Source organism: Epinephelus fuscoguttatus, linkage group LG12 (genome assembly GCF_011397635.1).
Source record: "Epinephelus fuscoguttatus linkage group LG12, E.fuscoguttatus.final_Chr_v1".
In the NCBI taxonomy this organism is placed as follows: domain Eukaryota; kingdom Metazoa; phylum Chordata; class Actinopteri; order Perciformes; family Serranidae; genus Epinephelus; species Epinephelus fuscoguttatus.
This window is the reverse complement of record NC_064763.1, coordinates 35,012,277-35,039,669: the sequence shown is the minus strand read 5'-3', so window position 1 is coordinate 35,039,669 and position 27,393 is coordinate 35,012,277. Positions and strand designations below refer to the sequence as shown.

The 27,393-nt window shown below is 41.0% G+C and overlaps 1 long non-coding RNA gene and 1 other non-coding gene across 2 annotated transcripts in view; one reads left to right on the top strand and one right to left on the bottom strand.

The window, feature by feature from the left end:
• The window catches only part of LOC125898097 (uncharacterized), a 172,251-nt gene that overhangs the window by 8,976 nt on the left and 135,882 nt on the right, over window positions 1–27,393 (bottom strand). The gene's annotated exons all lie outside the window — the stretch shown is intronic.
• trnat-agu (transfer RNA threonine (anticodon AGU)) lies at window positions 10,163–10,236 on the top strand. The gene has a single exon. It is a non-coding gene; the product is annotated as a tRNA-Thr (tRNA).

The following is a 27,393-nucleotide window of genomic DNA, read 5'->3' as shown; positions in this document are numbered from 1 at the left end:
GATGTTGCAGAGGTGGAAGAATGCAGTCCGGGTGATGTTTTGAATATGAGATGCAAATGAGAGGGTGCTGTCCAGAATGACGCAGAGGCTCTTGACTTGGGAGGAGAAGGGTACAGGGAATCCGTTGATGATGATGGGTGGAGCTGGGGTGTGTTGTGACTTGGTGAGGGTGGATTTGGAGCCGATGAGCAGAGCCTCGGTTTTATTGCTGTTTAGCTTCAGGAAGTTCCTGCTCATCCAGCTCTTTTTTTGTTTGCTACAAAAATGGAAGACACTGGCCAGCAAAGCCACCCTGAGCAAACAATAATGACACCAAAGCATCTGAGAAGCAGTGTGTATTCTGGGTTCTACACAGTAGATAAAAAGTAATTAAAAAAGACAAGGCTGATTGTCGACTATGTATAAAGCTGTTGTCTTAGTCTACAACTACAACAAATCAATGGACTCACCTGGAACCAAGTGAGGCAGCGGAGGGGGAGCCATGGCAAGTGTACACCCTCATCTGACTGCCTACTATTTGGCACACTCTGCTCCAACAGGTCTCTTGCCAGAAGCACAGAAAGATGCCATCACCTCGAAGATAGCAAGATTATACACCAAGGATATGCAGTTAATTGGTGTTGTTTTGGGAGAGGGGTTTTGGGATCTCATGATTGAACTGAAGCCATGATATTAAGTTCAAGGTCGCACCACAATCTCAAAACACAGTCCATCTGTATGACATCACATGGGAAAACACAAAGACTATATTAAAGAATAAGACTTGAAAAATGTGAGAAATTATGGTAGGTAGGGTTGTTTTCATTTTGTTTAGCAGTTAAGTTGCCCAGGGAGTGGATCTCTGTGCAGTTGGCTCCAATAGCTAATCCACAGGCCTAATTGCTGTTTTAGTTTGGTTCGATCTAAAAGTTTCATAATGTGAAATTGTAGTTTATTTGGAAAGCTTTAGTTTTAGCCTTAACATCTATGGAATTGATGGTCATGAGATTTTGTACAGACCTTCATGATCCCCAGAGGATAATTACTCATGACCTTGGTGATCCTCTGACTTTACCTGTAGTGACACCAACAGGTCACTTATCCTGATAAATACTGCAACATATATGAAAGAGATTGGCACAAAGTTTTGTACACACATTCATAATTCACAGAGGATGAATCCTACTGACTTTAGTAATCCCCTGACTTTTCCTCCAATGCCACCATTACCTTCACATTTTGGTTTTAATTATAATGTTGCTATCATCAATTATCCTGTCTGCTATGATTTATTCAGTTACTGATTTTCTTTTTTTTCTGCACACATTTCTCAGCATGTTGTGTTTTCTTTACTGCGATCAGTATGAAGCAAAAAAAAAAAAAAAATAATGCCAACAACAATCATCTATGCAGAATGTCAATGAACTGCGGAGGCACTTCTTTTCTCTGCTGATTTGTTGCTTTAGGCCAAAACACTGACACAGTGTTTTCTAAAGCTCCTACAGGTTGCATAATTGCAGAGCAGTTGAGTAAACAAGTGATGCAAAATGTGGCAAATTCTCATAAATCCGGTCTCGTGTTCACTCTCTGCATCCTGAATACATAAACTTGGGCAGAATACCAATGTGGAACGTGCAGTAACCAAAGAGCTTCAGTTAAAGTATAAGCATTTCCAGTCACAATAAATTACCTGACAACAAAACCACTGGATCTTGAGACTCAAAAATCAATCTGCAGTTAAGTTATTGTTACATGCAGTAGTTGAGAAGCTGTATCCCAACAAGAGGCATCACTGTGAGCTACAGCCTATGAGCCAATGCCATCAGAGTAAACTGGTCTGATGGCATAAACTGGTCTTGAGAGAAAACATTATTTGGGCAGGAACTCTTCCTTTGACATGGAAATGCACAAAACTTTTGCCTTAGAGATTTGAAATGCATCTGCCTGGCAGAAGTTCCTGAGAGATGAAGTTTTTGATTAAGGGGAAAAAACACGGAGAAACAGTAAAGCATCAACAAAGTTAATGCCATGAAAAATATTCTGTTTGTTTTCTCTATCTAATCATAATGTGTGCTGACACTGAACACTCAGGAATTGATGGGTGTTTGTGAAATGTGTTTTGCAAATTTGCAAGGTTTTGATTACTTTTTGAATCCATGGGGTACAGGGCTGTGACACAATAAGAGAGGTGGATGTGAAGTGGGGAAAATTTCAAGTTTTGTTGTTCTTCAGGTAATCATAACAATAGTATTCAATGTTATCAGTTTTCTGAAGGACACTTGTGACATTCAACCAACTTTAATTAGAACAGTGTGGGTAGTATGTGTAAATGAACTGGAATAAACTTATCTCCATCTTGCCAGCGCCCAGATCTCCCTGCTCACCACCCAAATCAAATCTGCTGGATGATACATCATCTGGCAGATTTTTGCTGGCTGTAGGTCTGCTACTCAAACTATAGATTGTACCTCTGCATTAGGACACAAAGAGTATAGGGATGGATTAAGATGAGGTAGAGCCACTCCCCTGTCTTTCTCAAACTCAGACAAAACTCAGATCAAACAGAAGTTTTACCATTTGCTGATCAAATAAAAACATTATAACACAAAATAAAAAGCACTGACTGTTTCTTGCCTAAAAGGTTTATAGAAACATATTTTAGTAGGGGTGGGGTAAAAAAATCGATGCAGCATAGTATCGTGATATTTTGCGTGGCAATATTGTATAATATAAAATAAAACAATATAATAAGTATCAATCTTTTATTATATACATCATTATTTTTTTCGAATACACATTAAATACAACTTTTTGTACTAGAAAAAACATCAATTGCTTCTTCAGTCCACTAGATGGTGCTGATGTGTTTTTTCCTGGTGAGGTCAGCAGAGATCTCAGTCAGCAGCATTTGGTAGGAAGATGGAGGCACCAGAGACAGAAATCAGAGACATGCCATTGGTGTTAAAATCATATGTCTGGACTTGTTTTGGATTTTTTTAACACGGGTAGAAAGAGGGACTTGGATATGACACGTGATATGTAAGCAGTGTCATATGAAAATTAAATACGCCGGGAATACAACGAACATGAGGGCTCACCTCACACTCCACCATCCAGAGATAGCGTTCGCTGCTGACAGCCAAGCTAATGCTAAACCTGCTCCGCTGAAAACTAACTAACAACAGACACACTAATCTTGACAAAACTACCACCCAACTCTGAGAGAGCGAAGGAAGTAGCACAGTCCATCACCTACTTCATGTGCAAAGATCTGCGTCCATACAGCGTTGCTGAAAACAAAGGCTTTTGTTGCTAAAAACAATGAAACTCCAGTAAGTGACTCTGTCCCAACATTTTTTCACCAACACAGCTTTACCCAAGCTCTACAGAGAGGCAAAGCATAAAGTTGAGAAATCTTTGAGTACAGCAGGAAGGGTGGCATTAACTTGTGACGTTTGGAATTCAAGGTCAGTGGATTCATATTTGACTGTAGCCCCTTTTACACTGCCAGATTTTCTGCAAATGTCGGGCCGATTTACCGGCCAGCTGCAAGCGTTTATACACATAGAGGTGGAAAGGCGAGGTGATCCAAGGCGCCCAATTTTCCACCTCGTAGGGTAGTCATATTGGTGGAACCCTTTAGTTTAAACAGACTGAGGCGGCCTTACGCAATGGGAGGGGCTGTTGAAGACTTGTGGGAGGAGCTGTTGATGACGCCGCACGTGCAAACCACTGGCGGTGGATAAACAGGAAACAGCTGATAGCAGGAATTAGCAAGCAGCTATAGTAAGAGGGAAACACAAACCTGACAGACACTGTAAAGATGAGCAACTGGGGAGACAAGGAATAGCGCGCCCTCCTTGCACGCGCAAATGAAGACGCCATTAACCGTCAGATGACGGGGACGGTGAAGAACGGGCCGACTTACGAGAATCGCCATCTGACTACCGCCGCCTGACTAGCCGCGGCTTTCCTCCCACATCAGGAGGAGGAGGAGAGAGAGAGGCGCAACAGGTAACGTTAGAGGACGAGAGAGGAGGAATGGCTGCTGCAAGGCTGTGTAGCTCTGGAGATTGGTGGTGTACCTGTGAATGCTGTGCCCCAGTGCCCACAGAAGAGGAATGCCTCTGTTGCAAGGAATGGGACCGGTTGCAGCCTTGTTTTCAAGGTCTGGATGTGACCGAGGATGAGACACCTCCACCTGGAGTAGTATCCAGCTGGGCTTTATCTAGAGCTGGCGAGATATATTTTGGCTGTGCTTTGGAAAGCAGAGCTAGAGGGATAAAAAAAAAAAAACAGAAACAAACAAACATGGCAGCACACTGGTAAGGTAAGACAACACGTTTACATGTCGTTTTCTATATGTTCTCTGACATTTATCCTAACGATATGAGGCGGTGTTTGTGGAAAAAAAGCTTGTTTAGTGGACTAACTTTGCACTTGAAAGGATGCCTGTTCACTTACGTTTTAACAGGTCTGACGCTATGGCTATATCTAGGCTAACAGCTAACATGCTAACTATTATCTGTATGTCACTAGTCACTTGAACCAAATTTAGGACGACAGGAGATGGGTTGAAATAAACCGAAATTTCCCTTTAAGTGTTTCGCTCACATGCTTGATCTGGCCTTAAATCTGCCAACAGTTCAGTTTGTCAGGTGTGTGCAGCATTTCTGACAAGTTTTATGGCGGTGTTGTTGGAAAAGAAGGTAATAAATTGCAATATATTGTATCACAATACTCATCGTATCACAGCATCGCAATAATATTGTATCATGACCGAAGTATTGTGATAATACCACATCATGAGTCCTCTGGCTATTCCAACCCCTATATTTTAGTACATTGTTTAGCTGTATGATGAGAGTTTGTGGACAGAAGTGGGTGCCATACTGTCTCCTGTATTGTGTAAACAGGCTGAAAAAGGTCAGATCAAATGGTAAAACTGGACAGTGCTGATCAGATAATATAGTCAGCCGCCATATTGCTATGGGACATGAAACTTGCATTATGTCACCCACCAGCGGTAGACTTTATTGGTCTGGTGCGACGAAGTGCATTCTGGTAGTTGTAGGCTTTCTTCCTCTAGAGCAAAAGCGAATGCTACAGCTCTTTTTCTGTTTTCTCTGGTAATGTAACACCAATTTCACAGGTAGGTCTATTTTCATCTACTGCGTAGACAGCCCAGTTTTATGAACATACAATCTTTCATGCAGTGAAATACTTCTTCATATCTTGGTTTTATACTTGTGCTGTTTGTGATTTTTTTTTTTTTTGCACAGTGTGTGTGTGTGTGGCATTGTGGAATTTGTATTGATAACACTATCACATGGATCGCAGCAGTATTATTGCAGTTATATCTCGGCAAGAATGGGAACACTGTGTTTTATGCCTGTCAGTGTGGCAGCTGTTTGAAGCTTTGACGTCAACTGTGGGACATGAATAGGCACTCCAGACTTCACAGGTACACGTCTGTTCAGCATGTGGAACTGCAAAGTGCGAAGGAGTCCAGACAGAGGTTGTGATTGATCAAATAATGAGAACCAACAGAGTCTTCTTCAGAGAGCTCTATCGAGACATTGGCCTCTATTTATGTGCTTTCTGCATCAAGATTACAATTACGACGGCTTTTACTGATGTGAAGTAAAACTGTCAGAATGGATTGTTCATTGACGCCACAAGGAAAGTTAAATTTGATTGTCTCTCTCTAAACATCTGTTATGTGAGATTAAACTGGCACCCTCACGCACTGACATCAGGAAGAAGAGTGACATATCCAGTCAGGAGAAGAACATTAGCATGCTGGTCGCTGCTACGGATCACAGCGTTCTCAGTCGCTGATGAATTGCCTGGTGTCCCAGTCTCTAGTCCTCTCCCTCCCAGAGGGCCAGTTTCTCACAGGCTTAGCCACCTCCCCCAACCACACCACTATTTTGCTTTGAAATGCCTTCGTCAAACTTTAATTTGTATGGAAATAGACATGCTGTGTCCCAAGATAAAGTCTGCATTTTGCAGAAAAGTTCGGAAAGGCAGAGAAATAAACAATTTCCTTAGTAAAGTGACCGTGTAAAGAAGAGACTGTGTGGGCCATTGAGCAAAATTAGAGTGTGGTAACTGAATGTGAACTGAAAAGAAAGGGGTGTGTGAGGGGAGAGATCATGGATATTTTTTTTCTGGAGGGCTGTCTAAGCTCTAATGTGTGCCAAGGACATCACCTGCAGATGCAAATTCAGTGCCTTTTTTTAATCTCCCGTGCCCTCCTCTCCAAATCCACTTTAATAGGAATTTGGTGGAGAGGACCTAACCCTATGCACAACTTTGTCTGTGCATGGGAATAAGCTAAGCCCTCATTTTTTATCTGTGAATGGGCCTTGATATTACTCTGTATTCAAAAGATTTTAAAAGTCTCTCACTTTTTTTCTCTCACGCACATATGCGCACACAGACCAACATTCCGAGAAGGATATCAACCTAGATCACCTTGACATAGTTTTAGTCCTCAGAAGAAATTCAGAGGGCCACAGATAAACTACTTAAACGTACAAAGAGAGGACTGCACATGTTTTTAAATGTGAAACTTTCCGGAAATCGTTTAAGCCCACTTGGCAAAAAGTATCAGCAAGTATACTGCTCACTCCAGATAACAGAATGATGTATTCATTATATCAGCATGCCCTTGGGTAAGATAATATAGAAATAGAAGTGAATGCCTTTCTTTTCTCGCTCATCCACCGTGAGCTGGGAGCTTCGCAGACAGCTATCCCAAAATACTAGAGGGATACAGGAGAGAACACACACACTCAGGCATGCAAATTCGCACACGCACGTACGTGCATCAACAAATACACACACATTTCAACATCTCCCGGCTTGGCGTGTGGATAAGCATTCTTGCTTTTATCTCTGGAGTACCTTCCTTCTTTGGGGAGAGCTACCCGGTCTCATGGTGAGCAGCTGAGCCAGAAGACTGGTGTCAGAGTGCTGAGGCAGAACAATGATATGACATGGCAAGCTACCTTGTCACCTGAAACAGGGACACACAGAGAGACAGCTGCCACCAGACACTGGAGCCAGTGTACCAGCGGCCTGCTGAGACAGGGGGTAAGGGCCCTCCTAGACATGCATATATGCATATGATTTCCAACATGCTTGCATATGATCACACATGGCACACAGCATGCTAGGACATGTCTAATCATGTATGTCAAACAGATACAAACCACAGACAGATACAGGCACACAGGGAAGAGAAGGAGACAGAAGACAAGATGGTATGAGCAGCATGAATAGACCGATTAAAGAAAGTCATGGGATTTAAGCACTGAAGCAACCGTAGCAAGAGAAGAAAAACAAATTGTCTAATTGTCTAAGTGCACAGTTGTAAAGGATGCCATTCATGCACTCTTTGCATGAGACGGGGCTCCCATTGATGTTCAGTGACAATGATGAAAAGAAGTTGTTTATTCAGAAAACGTCTGCTTTGAGCGAACTCTGTGTGGCCATATCTCCACACCAACAGAAAGCAGGGTAGCGACATTAGAGGCTGTTGTCACAAATCCAATCATTCAAAGAGGGCACAGCATGGCGCTGAGGCTCACTTCCTTAGTGTTGTAGAAACAACAAGGATGTCTTGAAGTTTTATTACCCACACAAAATGTACCCCCCATAATTGAACCATACTTTGTACCGAAGATAGGAGAATGCCATATGTAGGGCAAGAGTCACTAACAGAGGCAGATGCAGCATTGGTAGGGTTTTATTTGCTAGACTCACTTTGTTACCTTCACAGTCAAGCTCGAAGAGAGCTGATTTTCAACCAGCTCTGTGTCATAACAATGTGGGTAGTATGTGTAAAAGAACTGTGATAAACTTCCCTTCATCCATCTAGCCAGATGGTAAAATAAACCAGGTTAAAAGGGTGACTTCTGACATGACACTGTACCGTATCAGTACATTTTCACATGGATGATAAAGAAAAATGAAACTATAGCCAATTTGTACCACGTACTATCACATGCAACTATTATTCCCCTGTGTTTGCTGTATTAGTAACACCCTAAATTCTCAACCCCCACCAGGTCAGGGTGTTTCAGAATAACACTGGCACAAAACAGACAATGAAACAAGCTGCATTTGAGCTGAAAGCTATCAATTAAAAGGCAATTAGTTCAGTTGAGCTCAGGGGGAATGCCGAATTGCTCAGGTTCCTCCGTTCCATCAAAATCTTGTGATGGCTTATTAGCATCAAACAATTCACTCAAAGTAAAGTTGATTTGAAAGTGTATGGCAGTGAAAAACGAGGGCAAAGCTGGGCGAGACAAATAATGAACCGGGCTGACAGAGAGAGAGCAACAGCAGACAGAATTTAATAAAGGTCAGCAAGGCACCGAGTTAGAGGCCGGAACATTCCTTACATGCATTTTCATGTGAATTAATCTGAATCTTTTCGGCTTCCTGCTTGAAGGACAAAAGTTTTCCACGACTCCCCTCATGTATTCTCATTATTAGTTGGAACAAGGAGGAATTGAAAACCGCTATTTATTACAGTGAAAAAGAACAGATTTAAATCACTGTTTCAGAACATGGTCCAGCTCAAGTTTGTGCAAACTATATAGAGAACACGTCTCGTTGCAGGAGCAAACCTAAGGAGAACTCATCGGTGCATACACAGTATAGTATATTACCTGAAATGGAATTGACAGATTGACTTCAACCGCCATGTACACTTTATCAGCATGAGGCCAATGATTAGAAAGCTTGGCCCACTGGATCAATATGCTCAGGCTCCATATAATTAGCTTGGCCCATACCTTTTCTCATTCAGCAGGCCTACAGCAGTAATAATGGCCGGTGATGGCATGCTTTAAAACCGCCAAAGTGGATGTCGGCTTATATGGTGTCACAATCTCTGTTTAATGATGATATCATACTCTGCTGAACATTGTATTACAGCCAAGACTCATGCTGAGGCTGGTAGATGAACAAGTTGGAATACACTGATGATGCTGACCTTTGTAGGGTGACCTGTCACAGATGAACCTGCAGATATAATTGGCGCTGCATGGCCGAAGTCGATGAGAGTCGACCTGCTGAGGAGGATGCATGTTATAAATACAATACTGCCATTAAAGGCCTGTTATGTGTACCCAAGTTATTCTTAGTAAACAAGATACCTTTCCCTGCAGCCATCAATCCACACAAATTCATACAGACAATAGTTTCATTTTGCTGAAGAAAAAAAACCCTCTTAGAGTGTCCAATTTAATATTATTTTGTCAAGCAAAGTCAATTGATGCTATGGTAATGGCTTGGCCCCTTGCTACTTGCCTATTCCTCATGAAGGCGGTGGCTGGCCACAGGCCATGGCTAAGCTTGTAGCTCATTTTCACAGGCCAAGCCAGGGGGAAAATTGTGTGCCAACTAATAAAGACTCAAGGTGCCGCAGCAGAATCAATAAAACTGGACAAATGGCTGCATTTGGATATGCATTAGTCTGTGACAGTGCAACCTCAATCAACTTTTACAAATGAACGGATGGTTTTGCAGACATACGATGCTGTATTGCCTAATACAGGCGCCACAGTTGTACTTTTTTCAAGGGTCATTGCTATTATGTCATATTTGCATGGATGATTTGAATTCCTTACGCTGGAAGTTTCATTAAGAGGCTGAGTCACCACACTGTTCCAGTTTCAGCCCTCTTGCTTGTCTGTCTTTTTATTGAGCACAGGTAGGACTGGGGGCGTGAAAGCCAGTCATTAGAAGTTGGAGGAGTTCACAGTGACTTTGAGTGGGAGATGATATGTACATTTACATACTGCACACTACCGGTTTAATTCAGTTTTCAACATGTCATCCTGGTTTTAATGAGATTTTTTTTGTGCCCCTACTTTTGAGAATGTACTTCAGTTTTTTTTGTCAGCTCCATTAACATAATATAAATGTGGTGACATTAATATCATGTCAAGACAAAGAAATTAGCTGCCAAACTGGCATCAAAAAAGGTAGAGAAACTGATATAAATACACACTTTAAAGAAAAATTGTAACACAAAGAACAACACACTAACAAAAATAACTTTTTGTTAGACCATAGAAAGGTAAGATTGAATACCCCTCTATGCTACTACCATCATATCTGAAAATTGAAATTGTTCACTAGGATGTAATGAGATGTTGTCAGTGGTGCTGTGGCTTAGTTGGTTAAAGCGCCTGTCTAGTAAACAGGAGATCCTGGGTTCAAATCCCAGCAGTGCCTCAATCAGTCAATATAACTTTACATCTTAAAGCAGATGTACTTGTGTGCAGCATCTCTCTGCTGTTCTGAGCATTTGTGGTTGTGTGGTTGTTTGTCTGTGTCACAGCAATTACACCTCCAAAGCACGAGTCAACAGTGGGGTTTCTGTCTATACAGTTAAGTTGATTCAAAACACATCAAACATGGCTTAATAGCAAGAATTTCAAACAGAAGTACACAAATCAGCTTCACTATAACTCGCAACATTCATAGACAAAGCACTTGTCTTTATCTGGACACATTTTTCCCACAAATACAACATGATAATGTTTTTAGCACAAGCCTATGGCATTCTACATTGTATATATTAGCCTAGTGGCTAGCGGATTTTTCCCTACTCATATGAAGTCAGGAACAACAGCAGCATTTAACAAAGGTAACGTTACAAAATTTGGCTCTATTACGACTCACAAGGTTCACTGACAAAATAACTGTCTTATACTAAACAGGTTTTCCAAACACATACAACATGCTAACATTATTAGCACAAGCCTATGGCATTTTACATTGTATAAATTAGCCTAGCAACTGGGAAAAATCACACAGTGGGGGCTTTATTGTCTTCACAATTTATTGTTTCATTTCTGTGAAATGAAAGTGAATAAAAGCTTTGTTACCACTGAGGGAAATGGTTTCAGCTTAGAAAAATAGCCAGGGGGTCCGCGTCACCATGACGTTTAGTTACATTTCTGAGGAGGTGCATGTTAAGCTATGGCGTAGGATACAGCGTCAGTTAGACGCAGAAGTATAAATCCTGCTTTATCCTACAGATGACTGGTTGGTCCACAATGTTTTTCCCTGTAGTAATTACTTCCTGTGTGGCAGTTATCTTTTTGTCCTATTCATACAAATGTGCACTCAGTCACTCAATGATATCTTGATTTTTCCATCCTAGCATCAGATCCAATCACAATAATTAGTCTTGCAGCTTGTACAGACACGATTGAATAATTTAACTTACATGTCCAAGTGTCGGCTTTATCAAAAACACAGAAGTTCAGTGATTTAATATAGTGTGAAACCACAATGTTGACTTACCACAAATGAATGGTTCCATGAAAAAATCTGCAATCATGATTCTAAATAAGTTTATTTATTTTGTTTTTTTTTTTAAGTTGGAGAAGAAAACTTAAAATACAAAGAATGTGAAATATTTCTTTCCCTCTTAGTAAAGTTTCAAAACTTCTATCTGTGTCTTCATTTTTTTCCAGGTAAAGTCCCTTAGTCTGAAATTTTAATTAATGCTCATTACTGTCACTTTACTTTGTAGTCTAACTCCAAAGGGACTTATGCTAGACAAATAGTACAATGTGAACCTATGCGTTAATATAATGTTTTTTTATGTCTCCTAAAAAAAGTATTTATTTACACATCCAGCTCTACAAATAATTAAAACACAGGCATGATGGCATGGAGAGGTTATTTTTGGTGAACCTATCAAAACTAATGGAACTGGCCTGACAGTACTTTAATTAATTTTCTCATGTGCTAAAATAACAAGTTAAACTCTAACATGTTCCAGTCTTTTCTCTGTCCTGAAAGTAACTTTTTATATCTTTATTTTTATCTTCCGCGATTTGGTCAACTCTTATGACCTCCAACATTGATGCAATTATCTGTTCTTGGTGGAAAATGATCTTCTTTGCTTCTGTGCCCAGCAACTTTTAATCAAAAGAGAAACAACACTGACATGTTTTTCTTTTGTATCTACTGTTACAACTTTCTCTCAGAGTTTAGGTTGTCTTCAACCAATTATGCCGCAACACACCGTAGAGCAGCTACAGGATTCCAATCGTGCATTTCTACATTTGTTTTGAAGAAATGTAACAATCTACATTTGAGTTAATAATGTCATTTACTTTGGATATTTCACTGTTTTATTTATACGGTGCTCTGAGATCAAAAACGTTAAAGTGAAACAGGTTGCTGTCCCTGGAAAGGTTTCTGTGTTTGTCTGTGGGCGGATATACAGAGTCATGTTTTCTTTTTACGCCCTTGTTTCCTTGAACCTATATTTAAAGGCCAGTGTGTAGGATTTAGTGGCATCTAATGGTGGTGTTGCAAATACTGAAACTTCTCCCATGTGCCGAGCATGTAGGAGAACTATTGTGGCTGACGAGAAAACACTAATGTCTCTATCTAGAGCCAGTGTATGATTTGTCTGTTCTGGGCTACTTAAGAACAACGAAGGGGACTTAACAGCTCATTCTAAGGTAAGGAAAACTCATCAATTCTTATTTTCAGGTGATTAGAAACTAATGAAAACATAGTTATAATTATTATATGCCCTTTCTGCCAATACATGCCTCTAAATCTTTTTAATTTGTAATGATTCATACAACGATATTATACTGTCATTTGAAGGCCAGGTTGGCGCCTTGAGCTTTTGCTTAGAACAGTTTTCACGGTGTGGCATGGCGCGTTAGCCTGCTGGGGTGCCACTGCCATTGAGGAGTACAGTTGCCATAAGGAAGTAGTACTTGGTCAGCAATGGTGTTTGGGTGGGTGTAGCATGTCAAGTGGCATCCATACAAATGCCAAGACACAAGGTTTCCCATTAGGACAATGCATTGTAACGAGATGATCAATGTTAATCACTTCAACCGCCTGTAGTTTTAATGTTTTGGCTGTTTGGTGTGTATTTCTTTTGGTTATCTATAGTCTTCTATATTTGTATTGTTTTATTAGTCTTTATTAGTTTTCAGTGACCTGTTAAGTTTGACTGATTAATTTCACTGTTCTTATACATTACATATGGATGCTATCTATGCCTGTGGTACTACATTTTGTTTTGAACTTGACCCACATTCAGGGAGGTTTGGCGTACATGTTCCACCGACTTCAAAGCAGGATCCCCATATGGACAAACTCTATCATTTCTTGCCTGCCTAAGGCCTCACCAGGCAGCGAGACAGGTGAAACTGGGACCAGCCACAGCACCAGAAAGACGGCTTGTTATGGTCACACAGCAGAAAGGAAAACTCAGAGCTTTCTACTGATTCTGGGGATGGATGCATTTTAGAGCGATTTCAAATATTATATCTACTTAGAGTGCAGTACTCTGTGTGATACATCACTTTGGTGAACCATTTGAAGTTTTATTCCAGATCTGATATCTGAGGAGGTGGCATCTCTCTGTTCTGCCTGAGAGGAGTGCCACTCCAGTCCCTTTCCTGAGTGGCAGCTTGCTCCAGTTATGTTATGAGTCTTAGATGTGGTGTCTGTGTAGTGGCAGGGGGTGTGCCTCTAAAGCAGGAGGGCAAACTCTGAGTGAGATAAAATCTGAGGGCCACAGTGTGTTATGAAAGTTAGTTTTAATTAGCCAATACACTGTTGGGTTATCCAGTCTAAATGCATTGTAGCCATATCTTAGAAGTTGATGTTTTACTTCATGAAAAAGTACAATATTGCCCTCTGAAAAGTAGTAGAGTAAAAGTACAAAATATTATAAAATTATAAGTATCTGAACTTCGACTTCAAGTATCTTATATGAGGGAAAAGGTCAACAACTTTGACTCTGGAGACTGTGGTTTGTGTCTTCAGTCAATGAAAGCTTCTTTTTATCCATGCAGTAGCTTTAGTTACCAAACCTTATCAAACCTTGACCATGGCAGTGATGGCAGAACAGCAACACTCACATGAGCTGTTCACTGTGGGAAATAAACGCTGCCACCACTGAATGTCTATGTGGTCTATGCCAGTAAGAGGCCTGCACTCACTGAAAAATGAAAACACAGGTCCATTGTGTAAACAGCTTATTACGACCCTTACTTACGTTATTGTAAGGTGACACCCTCTAGTGGCAGGAACGGACGTGATGTGATGTAATATAAAAAGTGACAAAGTCTGTGTAATGTTGTGTTAATATTGAAAAAGACCATATACAATAGGGTGGGTGGACATCCCGAGTATTATGTTGACATCTTTTAATAGCAACGTAGCCTAGTATGCTCTTATGTGTAGCATTCTACGCTAGTGTATGTAACATGACATATATCATGTTACATTAGTGACAGAAGTAGTTAATGCCAAGCCATGATCCTAAACCTAATCAGTTTTAGAGTGGAAGAGCGACCGTTTCATGACATTAAGGACTTGTTTTAAACTGTGACCACTAGAACGGTAATATAAGTAGCTTTGGGGGCTGTGATATAAGTCGTTTTGGAAGTCAGTGGATATCAAACTATTCTGTTGTTTAGGTATGCAAGAACACTGAGAGTAAATGATTGTAAATTTGAACAAATATTTGATCATTCTCAAACATACATGTGATAAAATGTGTAACACATAAACTGACTGAGACAAATACGAGTGAGCTTACAAGGATACTTTTCAAAAATATGTCTGTTTGCAGTTATTGATATTTATTATGAAAATTAATATACATACTCAATATACATACTCAGGGGAGTTGATGCTGGAGGGTGATGCCTCCTTAATATCTTTACAGATGTAAAATATCTTCTATCAAAGATAAACATCAATATCTTGTAGTCCATTTTAGCATATCTTTAAGATGACTGGATCCCAACACCCAACTGTGTGCGTTCAAAATACTCTGATTTATTTACAGTGAGAGAATATTCATTTATAACGAACAGCTGAGGAAAAATTTCCACTTCATGGGAAAACAAATCAGAATTTATGAGACATTAAAACCATTAAAAATGCTTCTGCAAAATTAACACACTCAAAATATTCCAGAAGATGAGCTGGCTGCCTCGTTACATGTTGTGACTTTGCATCTCTCTTTCCTCAATGCATGGATGAGCAGATGAATAAGCTCCATGCCTAATTTACAGATGATTTCTCCCATTAATCTGCAGTCTGCAGATGTTGTTAATTTATTTTACTCCTCTAACCTCCTGTTGTCGCAGCTGTTGGGGGTTGGGAAGGGGAACTTTGTGCGTACATGTGTGACTGGGAGTGTGTTCGTGAGTGTATATAGTACATATGTACGGTCTATGAGAGCATATGGAGGTGTTGTGCGTGTGTGTCTGTGTTTGTATATGTGGATTTGTGCCAACGCAGCGTGGTGTTAGGGCAGTGGAACAGGTGGAGCACCAAGTGAGACATGCACAGCAAGCAAAGCCAGTTACATCTCTTTGAACTGCAGCCACTGCAGGACGTGACCAGACTCCATCTCTGCCAAATTGTACACGCACAACTAAGTGAGACTGTGTATGTTTGTGTCCAGAGGTGTGGATCGGGGTCATGTGATACTGACACCAGTAAGACTCAAGCTACAAATCTGATGAGTTGCAACTGGACTTTCAGTTTAAGTGCATGGATTTGTGACCTCATTTGCACTTTAGCCTTGTGACTGAAAACTACTTCGCCCACACATGGGTGTGCACCGTGTCTCTTAAATGTCTTCCTTGTTGTTCTTCAGTCCCATAAAATTATATTTTATTTTCACCAATGGAAATCACATCTCTGCAATCAGTATATACATGAGCATTTGTCTCTCTGCTCAGAAACTGGGCGTACTGTATGCACAGATTGATTGAAGACAGCTACAGATGGAGAAACCAATATGTTTATTTCTGTGTGTGTTTGTGCGCATACAGTATTTTTATCAGATGGAGAATGAAACAAACTGTGACAATCTCATTCAGTTTATTGAGTTTCATTTTTAGATTCTCTGATCACTCTCTTGATAGCACTAAAATGACAACCTCATTTGGTGAAGAACTTCAGAGAATTTCACTTTTTCAGAGGACATTCATTTACAGTGGCAGTCACCTTCTATGAGCCGATGGCAAACATCAGCAACATGCACAAACTAAACAATCCCTTTTAGATCATTTAATCATAACATAAAAGAGTCATGCAAGATCCTCACTCACCTACCTCCAGAGGATTTTTCCAGCTGTTTCCACTCTGTTATGACGTTGTTAGATAGCAATGGTGTTAGTTTTCACTTGTTAAAATCTGAAGTGACTATACCTTTCAACTTAAAGGAGTTGTATATGGCATTCAAGTCATATCTATGCTTCAGAGTCTGAGTTGGGATTGTCTGCACACGGTTCTCAACATGGATGTGGCTGAGCCAGCACCTAGCACCTAACAGTGCTGACGAAAGAAACAGTGGTAGCACTGGCAACACTAATAACAGAGCTAACATTGTTAACCTAGGAGGAAACCGGAGAGTGTGTCCTACACTTCCGAGATCACGCCGTCCCGTTATCAGCAGTAATGAGCATATTGCAGAGCAGTGGTGATTAGCTAGCCAGAGAAGCTCGGATTACAACACAGAGGTAGCGTGACCTCACTCTCTGCTCAAGGTGCCATTATTCCACTATACAGCCCCTTTTACTGTTAGTAAACAGTATGACCTTTTTTGGTGGGCGGGTCTTAGCTGGAGACCAAACAATGCTCCACAGATATTAGCTAGCATTAGCTAGCAAGTTCTGTTGGCTTGTTTTCGACAATGGCGTAAGATGATACATGTGGTGCATTCAGAAATACTCATTCCAAGTGTCGGAGCACACTCTGGCACAAACTGGACCGTTCGTAAATTCAGAGCGATGTCTGAATGTATCGTTCGGTTATCTAGAGCACCGCGCCCTCAGAGTGGCAGAGCATACTTTGGGCACTCTGTCTGGGGAGGTAGAGCAGCATAGCAGAGTGAATGTGTGATTAACTTGACCATTTGTTAATTTACATAGATGTATAACGCTTCCTTTCTTTGACCAACAGGGCTTTCATTTTAGTGCCGAGCGAACTGAATTTATGAACACACCATGTCAGACCACACACTCTCTGGGACCGTGAGTGTTACTTGAATAAGTTAACACTGACCTATTGGACCAGACTGTCTCTCACTCAGTGGATGGATGATTTGACAGGATTGCTGAAGGTGGGATGGTCAGCTTTGGATTTGATTACTATGCCAATCTTACAAAGGAGGACCACACTTGAACGGTTTCCTCGGGTTTGTTTTGCTAGCAAAGCTAACATTAGCAAATGCGCTAAAAAGTTTTAGTTAAAGTTTAATTACTGAAAATCTCAATATATACCTCCCCAATTTCTGATTAGGTAGACATGATAACTCTAAATATACAAAACATTACTCATCTCTACGACAGGAAATACTTTTTCCCTAACCTGATATAAAGTGTGCGCTGCACATGCAAGCATTTTTGATGATTGCCTCTTTGTCTTATCACATATCACATATCACATTTCTTGACAGGCAGCGCTGGCTAGTGTGCGATAATAGTTAAGTTTTGAGCCATGACTCCTTCTATTCTGGCTCCAAGAACACAACAAGATGACATTTTAAGACTCCTATGTAGCCTACAGCCCTGTGGTGGTGAATTGTGTTTTGCCTCCAGCTAATAAAATGATGTCATTGTAAAGTTGGCCCTAAAAAGGTCTGTCTTTACATAGCAATTACTTGTTTTCTGCCATATTAATTCTCTGAATGTTGCAAACAGATCCTTCTTTAAACTGAGAAAAACTGCTCCATGTCCTGTATTAGATTCTACAAAGATAAAACTCACACATGTGCTCTCATTGATCATTCCCTAAGCCTTCCCAACCTCTAAGCTGAAAGGTTAAGAGCTAATCATATTGATAACTCATTGGCTCTATTGATCCTGCTCTAGAGTTAATTGGGTATTACTCATTCAAGTTTACACTAATTAACTGAATTAGAAGCCTTAGCAGTGGCAGAGACAGCACTTGTTATTATAGACTCACTAATTGCCCCTGGTGAAGCCTCCTCATTACCTCCGCGAACAGCCACAGAAAGTCTGGCAAGGTGAGAGCGAGCTCTGTTTGAGAGAAGGGCACTGATGGGTCAAGTCTCTTTTTATCATCACAATCAACACTGGCTGTTTGTAATCAAAAGGCACAGCATGGGCTCAGCCAAGGTATGTCAAGACATCCTCTAAATGTGCACTAATTAGAAACCATGACTGACACGAGGAGAACAGCTTGAGGCTTCATCTCACAGCACGTGCTGATTTTATGGATAGCTGCGCTACTTTTACCTTAGCTTTCTTCCCTGAATATAAGATGTTTGTTCTAACTTGGGCAAACTGCAGCATGTTTCCATGGCTGTATTGACCCTCTCCGCTGTTCCTCTCACTGTGTTGTGTCAATATTCAAATCAGCGGGAGATGAGTGGTACCATCAACATCATGATACATTCATGCAATAAAAAGACATTCAAAATGCATCCATTATTTTGTTTTTGTATGTTTAAGCTATTTTTAACAGATGCTCTATACCACATGAATGTCTGTATGAGACATCAGAGCACTTTAATTTTCCCTTTGTTGTTGATGGAAATTGACTATTTTTAGCACTTGACTGACTCACAGAGTTACACAATACAGTCCATTTATGTCAGTAACAGTATAATTCATGTGTGGGGCTGATTTCAAAGCTGTAGAGGAATTTTGCTCAGGCTTGGTAAATAATTGAACAAATAATGTGTCAAACTGTATGCTTGCTCTTAAAAAATGAGCTATCTTTAACTCAAAAGCGGAACAACTTGACCTGAAAAGAACACAGATGCGTATGCTGCTGTCATACAGTGCCTCATACAGCGTGTCTCTGTCATACGCTGTTTCACACCAATTGCACAACCTGCTGCGGGGCTGACGCCTGAGGCAAATAAACGAAAACATGACAGAAACTGCGTGAGCCAAAACTGCTCGAAAACAACCACAGTTTCCATGCTATCAGAGACCTCGGTGATAGTGTGTCTGTGGGTGGGTGTTACCTGGCAGCGAGCAGGATGGCAGCAGTGGCTAGTGGATCATCTGAGCCCAGTGGAGCCAAGGAGGCCATATGTGCAAGACTGAGGGGGGCTGTGCCACTGAGCCCTGGTCCTGTGGTCAACTGCTAGGGCCAAACTGCAAGACCATATGGAGATGAATAATGTGTGTTTTTTGAGAGGAACTCTGGACTCCCTTGGCATGGTTCAGTGGCATGTTAACAAGAATTGATAACTTGACTTTCAATTCTGTTGCAGGACCATAATCCCACTTGTTAAGGAGATAACACTGATACTTAGAGAGGTTGAAATTTGTGGCACAAACGATAGCAGACAAAGTCTGAGCTGTGTGGCGAGGAGTAGTGAGATAAAATAAAACATGAAAAAGCTGAAAGTCAAAATATTAACACTCTTGTGAGACAAGAGTGTGAGAAAAAAAGTTGAGAGTGCTCGCAGGTGAAGTTCAGCGGCAGGGGAGAGTCATGAGGCGACAGACTCTAAAGTCACTGTGCTTTTTGGTATTTACTCTCCCCTGTTTGGGAACCCTGCTGACCACTCTCATCAGGTCCAAGGTTGACAACAACAGTGTGACGTCCCACAGACCGCCTCGCCACAGCACTAACACCCACACGCAACACACCCAAAAGGAACGCCGCTAAGCCTACAAGGGGATCCCCGCACTGTCACTCATCCCCAACACACGCTGAGGAACTACCCCTGCCACCTGGCCACCTGACACCACATAATCAAAGAGACTGGCCCTCGGATACAAACTCTCCCTCGCCAAGCCCAAGGTAAGCGCACACAAACTCTGTCAACACAAAAATACACAAAAAGCCTCCATGTCAAACACCATACTCACCCCGATCAGTCAGCCAAACGCACTGTGAACTCTCCAAGTTGTACAAATGATCGTCACCAACCAACAAATTTACGCCACAACAGGAATCAAATTACAAAAGCCTGAAGGAAACTCCTTCAGCCCGACCAAGTCACATGCACGTTTACAAAATACCTACTGGAGCACAGTTTACTATCACACAATCCTGACCCGAAAACCAAACCAAAACCAAACGCGCAACTAGAAACCAAACATTAGAAAACTACAAATTTATCTAAACCAAATCTACTCAAATCTACTACATGTAACCAAATTGCGCATCCCGGACGAGCCCCCATTTTGTCATAACCCGGCTCACAGGTAATGACAAAAGCGGAGAGACACAGCGCGAACTCAAACACAAAAGTATTTATTTAAATAAAGCAACGTAAATAAACATAATGCAGGTATGGGGTGTGTTAGTCAGTAGCATGAACTCCCAACCAACGCAGCCAAGCAGGGGCCGTCACAGCTGGGATTGCATGCAAACCCCTTTCAGCATGGAGGTGGCTGAGCAGCTAGCACAGGGGTCAACAACCTTTACTATCAAAAGGGTCATTTTTGGCCAAAAAAGCTCTCACATAATCTGCCTGGAGCTGCAAACCATATTTAAGCCTTATAATGAAGGTAACAATAAGTCTAAATTTGCCCATCAACATTAGTAATAAATCTAAATGAGCAGTTATTAATATGTTTTGCCATATGACACACATTTTGTTGATAAAATGTAAAAAAAAAAAAAAATCTGTGTGTAGGCTAAACATTCTTGCAATAGTAAATGTAAGACTCACTCAAGGCCTACAACAATGAAAAATTAAAACGTTAAATAATAGCTGTTATTAATTTCTATATATGTTTTTTTCCAAAGTCACAGGGAGCTGCTGGAGAAGGGCAAAAGAGCCGCACATGGCTCCAGAGCCACAGGTTGCCTACCCCTGGGCTAGCAGCTTAAACAGCATAAACAGCGCTACGACGGACAGCAGTACTGACAGAGCTAACTCTGTTAGCATGGTGGGGAACCAGAGGGTCGCTGTAACCCATAGCCACAATGCTGTTCCACCACCACGGGTGTAGATAAGTTATGCTATTATCAGCAGTAACTGTGGTATGAGCGCTTCAGTTACCTAGCAAGTTGAGACAACATAAAGCTGCAGACAAATTCCGTTTGGAGCATCCATGACATGCCACTACAAAGCATGTCCACCACTAGTACAAGACAAACCCACCAATGCAACTATTACTTGAATGCTGCTACAATGCGTAGCTGTAGTGAACAAATATGAGGCCGAACATTGAGCATAGCATTAGCTCAGGCAGGACACGATGTCAAGCTCAGCTCACATCCCAGCTACATCAGCTGATCTCAAACAACCAATCAACTGATGGAGCAGCTGATAGATCACATGATTCCTTTCTATGCAACCAATTGGCAAATCTCAATCAGGGCGCCCTATTTAAACTGCTCTGGCCTGCCTATTGTTGCTGCTTGCTCTGCAAGCCGCTTTGCAATGCACCTCCATCCCAGCTCCTCCTTTTCTTGCTCTGTCCGACTTATAAATGTCATTTCTGTTTGTCATTGATGCTGCTCTGTTTTGTTTCTGGGGGTCGTTTGCTGCTGCTCTCCCTGCCTTAGGGTTTCCATGTAGGCACATGGAAGGGCAGAGAAGTGTGCTCTCTCTACCTCAGGCTTTCCACCTAGGCTCGTGGAAGAGGCTCCAGAACAGGGCTATACCGCCAAATATAACAATGCAAATGGAAATAAAGCTTTCTTTGACCATAGTGTTTCTGACTGAAGTAGCAGCAATTCACTTTTTAATTAATTATAAATGACAACATGATTCACCTTATAAGTACTAGATGTAACCCTGATCATTACCCTTACCCTAACCTTAACTGCCTCACTTTTAACCTAACACTTTGTAGATAACTAAAGGCTAACTTTCTTCACGGCTTCCACTTCCGGACCAAGGGGGGAAGTAGGCTGATCGTGGACTGATGTATGGTGGGCTTGTCATGTTGCTGGTGGGCAGGTCACATAGCTGCTTTAGCCACAGCTTTACCTACTCCAGCCAGTGGGCTACGCAAATAGGGACTCACATGCACTAACATGCATGTGTGGTCAGACCAGCTAATAGAACAAACAGAGAAGCTCTGATTACAACACACACAGAGGGAGTGTGACATCACTCTCTGTCCAGGCGCTGCTATATTAATGCTGTCAGTTTTACATACAACTTCTTCTAATATGGGGAGAATGTTGCACATTTTACGACAATCTCTCCTGGAAGGCATTCATAGTACTGCACCCAGTTGTTCACATGAAAAGCAACAGAAAAAACAGCAAGAGTGAATAGTTCAAACCCTGGCTTCTCACCTCTGACAAGCTGGCCAGTCACGGCGTGAAGTGAGTGTGAATGACAAGTTGTCTGTTTCATAAAGTTACAGAAATGGTCAGATACAGCCCTCCAAAATCCAAAGTCATAAACGTGTGGGGGGAGGAGGGCTCCAAAGATTCACCACCTGACAAGCCCTGGCTGATTAACTTTATTCTGAAATTAGTAGGAAGCCTCCTTGAGTCAACCATCTTCAGGACACCATCAAGGTCATCTGGCTTCACATAACCCAAACAGTCTACTGACTTCACACCAAGCTTTTCCTGACTTCACACCAAGCTTTTCCAGTAAAAAAGTACATCCAGTAAAGGCTATATTTTACATTTTGGGAGCACTGAAGTATTGAATTGTACCATCTCTGCAAAGAAAATATGTCAATAATTACACATGCATATATGCTGTCACATTTATTTGTGTGACAGACCCACGCAGTGCAAGATCTGCCACAGGCTCAAGCTGCTCTGTGTTAAGCTTTGACATCTAAAAATACAGAAACACATTGCATCAGCAGCTCGGCTGTCAGACAATCAAATATGGAATACAAGCAAATAGCAAACATGGACATAATTGAAAAGAGTAGAAATAAAATGTCAAAGATCTGGTATCAAAGTTTACTTATAATGTGACTGAAAACTGACTTGACATTTTGGGCAAATGAGTGTTCCCTCATTCAACAGACAAATTCACTGGAAGACGGGCAAGTGTTTCTGTCGACCTCTGCATAGTGTCCGACTTCGTAACTGCCCATTCATCAAAAGGAAAAACAACAACGCAAGATTTAAAAAAAAAAAAAAAGGCAGATTTTATTGTCATTTTGTGCAACAAAGCACAGCAATCATCTTTGCAGGCCAGTTGAACTAGTGTTAGAATACTGCATGATAATAAGTGGCCCATTAGGCGCATTGGCGAGAGGTACCACGCTGTGCCGCTGTGATAGACTGAATAATCAAGATGCCCGCTCTGGCAGTAATGGAAGCTTTGCAGCACTGGGAAAATAGTCCATTCTGAATAAGATGCTCATCTGTGTGTGCAAGTGTGTGTGGCTGAATAGATCTGAATCACCATCTCCAAATTGGGGTATCATTTAGACCTTACACCTTCAGTAAAGATAAGATTATTTCTAGGGTTTAATTACTTGTATTACATGTTTAGCAAAAACTCCCAGACTGGAATTTGCATGGCGGCTTTGATTTTAGAATCACGTAATTCATGAGAAATGTTCACATCTGTCTACAGTAGGTGTTTAACTGCATTAAGATGTGTGCTATGATGTTCAGAGGTACCTTTGTAGAAATGCTTTCAGGACAAACCAATCCACCTACGTTTACTAAAGAAAGATGTACTATATCTTCTGATGTGATGTGAACCAAGGCTGACAAATCTGAGTGAGCAAAAGCTCATGGACAGTGATTGAAACACACATGGAGCTACTGATGTTAAGAACAAGCAAGACGCCAGAGAAAACCCTGACAGTATCCTGACACCTGTACCCCCTTACAATGACAGAAACAACATCATTGAATGTGTTGACCTCTATAAAATGGACCATGTCAGAGCTCGGAATAAATAGAAATACTTCAGTCCAAGTCAGAAGAAAAAAAGAAGTTAGGATTAACATTTTAAGCAAGGGATTTCAAAGACAAGTGTCAAATGTTACAGCATTTAAATAAAATTTAATTGGAGTGCCAGTGAGATGGAGAGGATTAAAGCATTATTCATGAAAGTGCAGATACAAGCATTGGTGTTAGCGTACATTTCTTTGTATTGTGGGAGCGCATTTATCTGGGAAAATAAGCCAACCATAGCTGCCATATCCAGGGGCGATTGAAAGAATCCTATTTCAGACTCACAGCCTGTCAGTATTCTGCCTTTGGCTCGGTAGTATCTCATTATCGCACATTTTCTGAAAAGAATTTCTGCAGACATGGATCATTTAATATGGAAGAGTGGCTAAACAAGATGAGTCTGCAGTGGACGCTGGCCTGCCCTCCCAGGAAAGGTGATCAAACCAGGGAAGAATGGCTTCACAGAAATCAATAAAGCAATATAATTTTATTGGCATTTATGTAAGAACTCAGCTCTCTCTGCAGCCACAATTCTGCAGCCGTATCACTGATATCAAAAAACAGCCTGTTGAAACAGTTCAATGTGAATTGCTGACAATGTTAGTCTCACTTCACATTACTATATTTGCCAGCTGCAGCTCAGGCTTCAGCAAATGTAATGACAATAATACGGTGCCCATCACAGTCTCCAGCGCCGGTTTCACTTTGACCCACTGTGTTATTTTGCAGTGCATAAACAGCTTTGGCATTCATAAATAATACCTTTCTTTCTAAAGGAGACAGGCAGACATGAGGCTGGCTGGCAGGTGGAGACATTTTCAGGTGGCACCCTGTGAGTATAGATGTCCCAGCTCTTTCTGTGACACTGTGACTCCTGCAGACATTTGTCTGTCAGTCTGTGTGCATGGGATATAAAAGATAAAGATAACTATCTACTATTACTATATCATAACTGTTTACATGTTAAATATTTTCTTTCTCTATACTTTCAGTTAATCTACCTCAACACTCTGTTAGTACTTTTGTGATCATGTGTTTGTGGTTGGGATGTCAATATTTAATCGTTAATCAGTTTACCACCAAGATTATATTTGACCGGCAACACATTGTTCTACAGGGGAATTTTGCTGCTTTGTGCCTGCACACCAATCAGTTCTGGTGGGAGCTAACTAGTAGCGTCATCTTAGGAGGGCTACCTGAGGGAGACTGGAGGATGGCCACCATTTTTCCGAATGAGCAGTCCTGCTAGCTAGCTCCCTCCCTCCCAGCCTGGGTGGTGCAAAGGAGTTTAAATCACTAGTTTCATCACAATACAATATTATACTGATTTTTTGGACTAAGATACAATATTTACCAATTTCACAAAGTCTGTCATGATACAATTTCGTTCAATTTAATACAATCAGTAAGAGAAGAAGCTGCCAACCCTTTCTTTTTGCTTTTGGACATAAAAGATAAAATCACCATGTTAATAATTGTAAATAATTGTAACAGGTTAAGCACAGTAAAGTTTACTTTAAATTAACTCCACTAACACACGTAAAGCAGCACATGGGATAAAAAAGTCTTCAGGGCCGTCTGTCAGAAAATCCTTGCTGGAAGAATTTTTTTCATTTTATCCCAAAACATGACCTTTTTTACCAAAACTTCAGGGCTACTTAGCTGAATAGTAGCTGAGCAAACTTCTCCCAACAGCCATAAAACATGGATTACCAACATAATTAAACAAAAGTATATAATTTGGCGCATAAATTAGCCTAGCGGCTAGCAGAAGTTTTCTCTACTAATAGGTTAACACACTACATGTATTATTCATACTTTTTCTGTTTAAGTCAACGGATCTCCCGACAAAACAGAATGGTTAAATTTCACTTTCTTTTAGCAAAACATTGTTGAAACAGAGCAGCTCATGTTGCTAGCTAGTAAGCGGAGTGAGACGCCCGGCCAGGAGGGTACATTGTGTTCTGAATCTCATGTGGGTATTTAATATGGCACTGCTGACTTATTCCCCAGTAAATACTGTTGTCCTCATCCTCTTTTTCTCCACTACTTGCCGTTACCTGTCTGGTGCTGATTAACAGTGACACAGAATTTTAAAATAAAAGCATGCCCTAAAGATGATATGAATCTATGTTTTCACTTTGCATCTGTGATATTAGATCGTTGATCATTAAATCGGGCGGCCAAGGCTGGACCTGAGGGTGGGTAGTGGCCACTGTGTGTCTGCATCTTAATGCAATTAGCTGGCTGCCTGTATGCAAAGCCAGCAGAAAATATATCAAAAGGCAAGACATTTACATCACAAAACATTATGATTTCACCACTTCTAAATGGATAGCACTTTGAAATGCGGGGCTTAAGCTCACTGAGTCAAAGGCCTCTTGTATTTCACATCATTTTGCTTTTTTCTGTAAAAATTAACTGGTTAACTACCACTTAATAGCAATTCACTGGTAATTAACCAGTGGATTGCTATTAACCAATAGCAATTACCAGTGCTATCGTACACAAAATTAACTCAAACTGACATCCCTAATTTGTGGCCTGCAAATAAACAGCAACATGTTGTGTCTCCTTATCATTGTTCACAACTATAACAGCTCCTTGTCAGAGTCAATCAACAACAAAAATGCTGTATTGTTCATCCCAGTGGAGGAAAGGTAAACACTATCATTGGTCATGAATGAGAGTAGTTGTCACCGGAACAAGGAGATTCACAGAAATCATTTTTCTAAAGCTTCTCCTGCCCATTACTTGCTGTGTGTCATTGTCAGATCCCTGTTTCGGTCTTCGCAGGGTTCCTTTCAGTTATGCATTACTTTGCTCAGCAAGGCTCTTTCATCCATATGCATGCCTTGTTCGAGGTAATAAGGTATGACACTCCTGAGTCTCCTGTGCCTTGGTGTGTATGCCCAGGAGTTATATGTGTGAAAATTAAAATCAATTAAAATTTGTAACGGTTGAGGTAGTCAAGGTTTGCAATCTTTATTGAACAGTGCACCGAGCTTGTCAAAGTGAAGGGGGCAGGGTGAAATAAATTCAATTCATCTGGGGCAGCCCTTATTGCACTGCTGTTTGATGTGACACATTACAATGCAAAGTGAGTGTGCACAACAGTTTTGACAATCAGTTAATCTTTATATCAGCTTCTGAAATGTGAAGATTTGCTGTTTTTCTCAGCCGGATATCATTGTTAATTGAATAGTCTACCTTTGGGTTTTGGGTCATTTATCGGACAAAACAAGCAATCTGTCACTTCGGGCTCTGGGACCTCATGATGGACCATTTTTCAGTATTTTTTGACATTTCACAGTCTGAACAATTAATCCATACGAAAAAAAATATTGCTATGGAAGTGAGATACCCCAAAGTTATTAATTCCTAGTAGGTCAGAAGCACCTTTCTTTAACCTTTCTTTTGGCATCACATTGCAGAGATGATTACTGTACAGAAAGATCTGGAAACCTGGTGTTTCTGCGATAGTTGCATCTATACTCGCAAGAGTTTAAAGGCCAAATCCCACCAAGTTGTGCTCCTGTTGTGACCTGC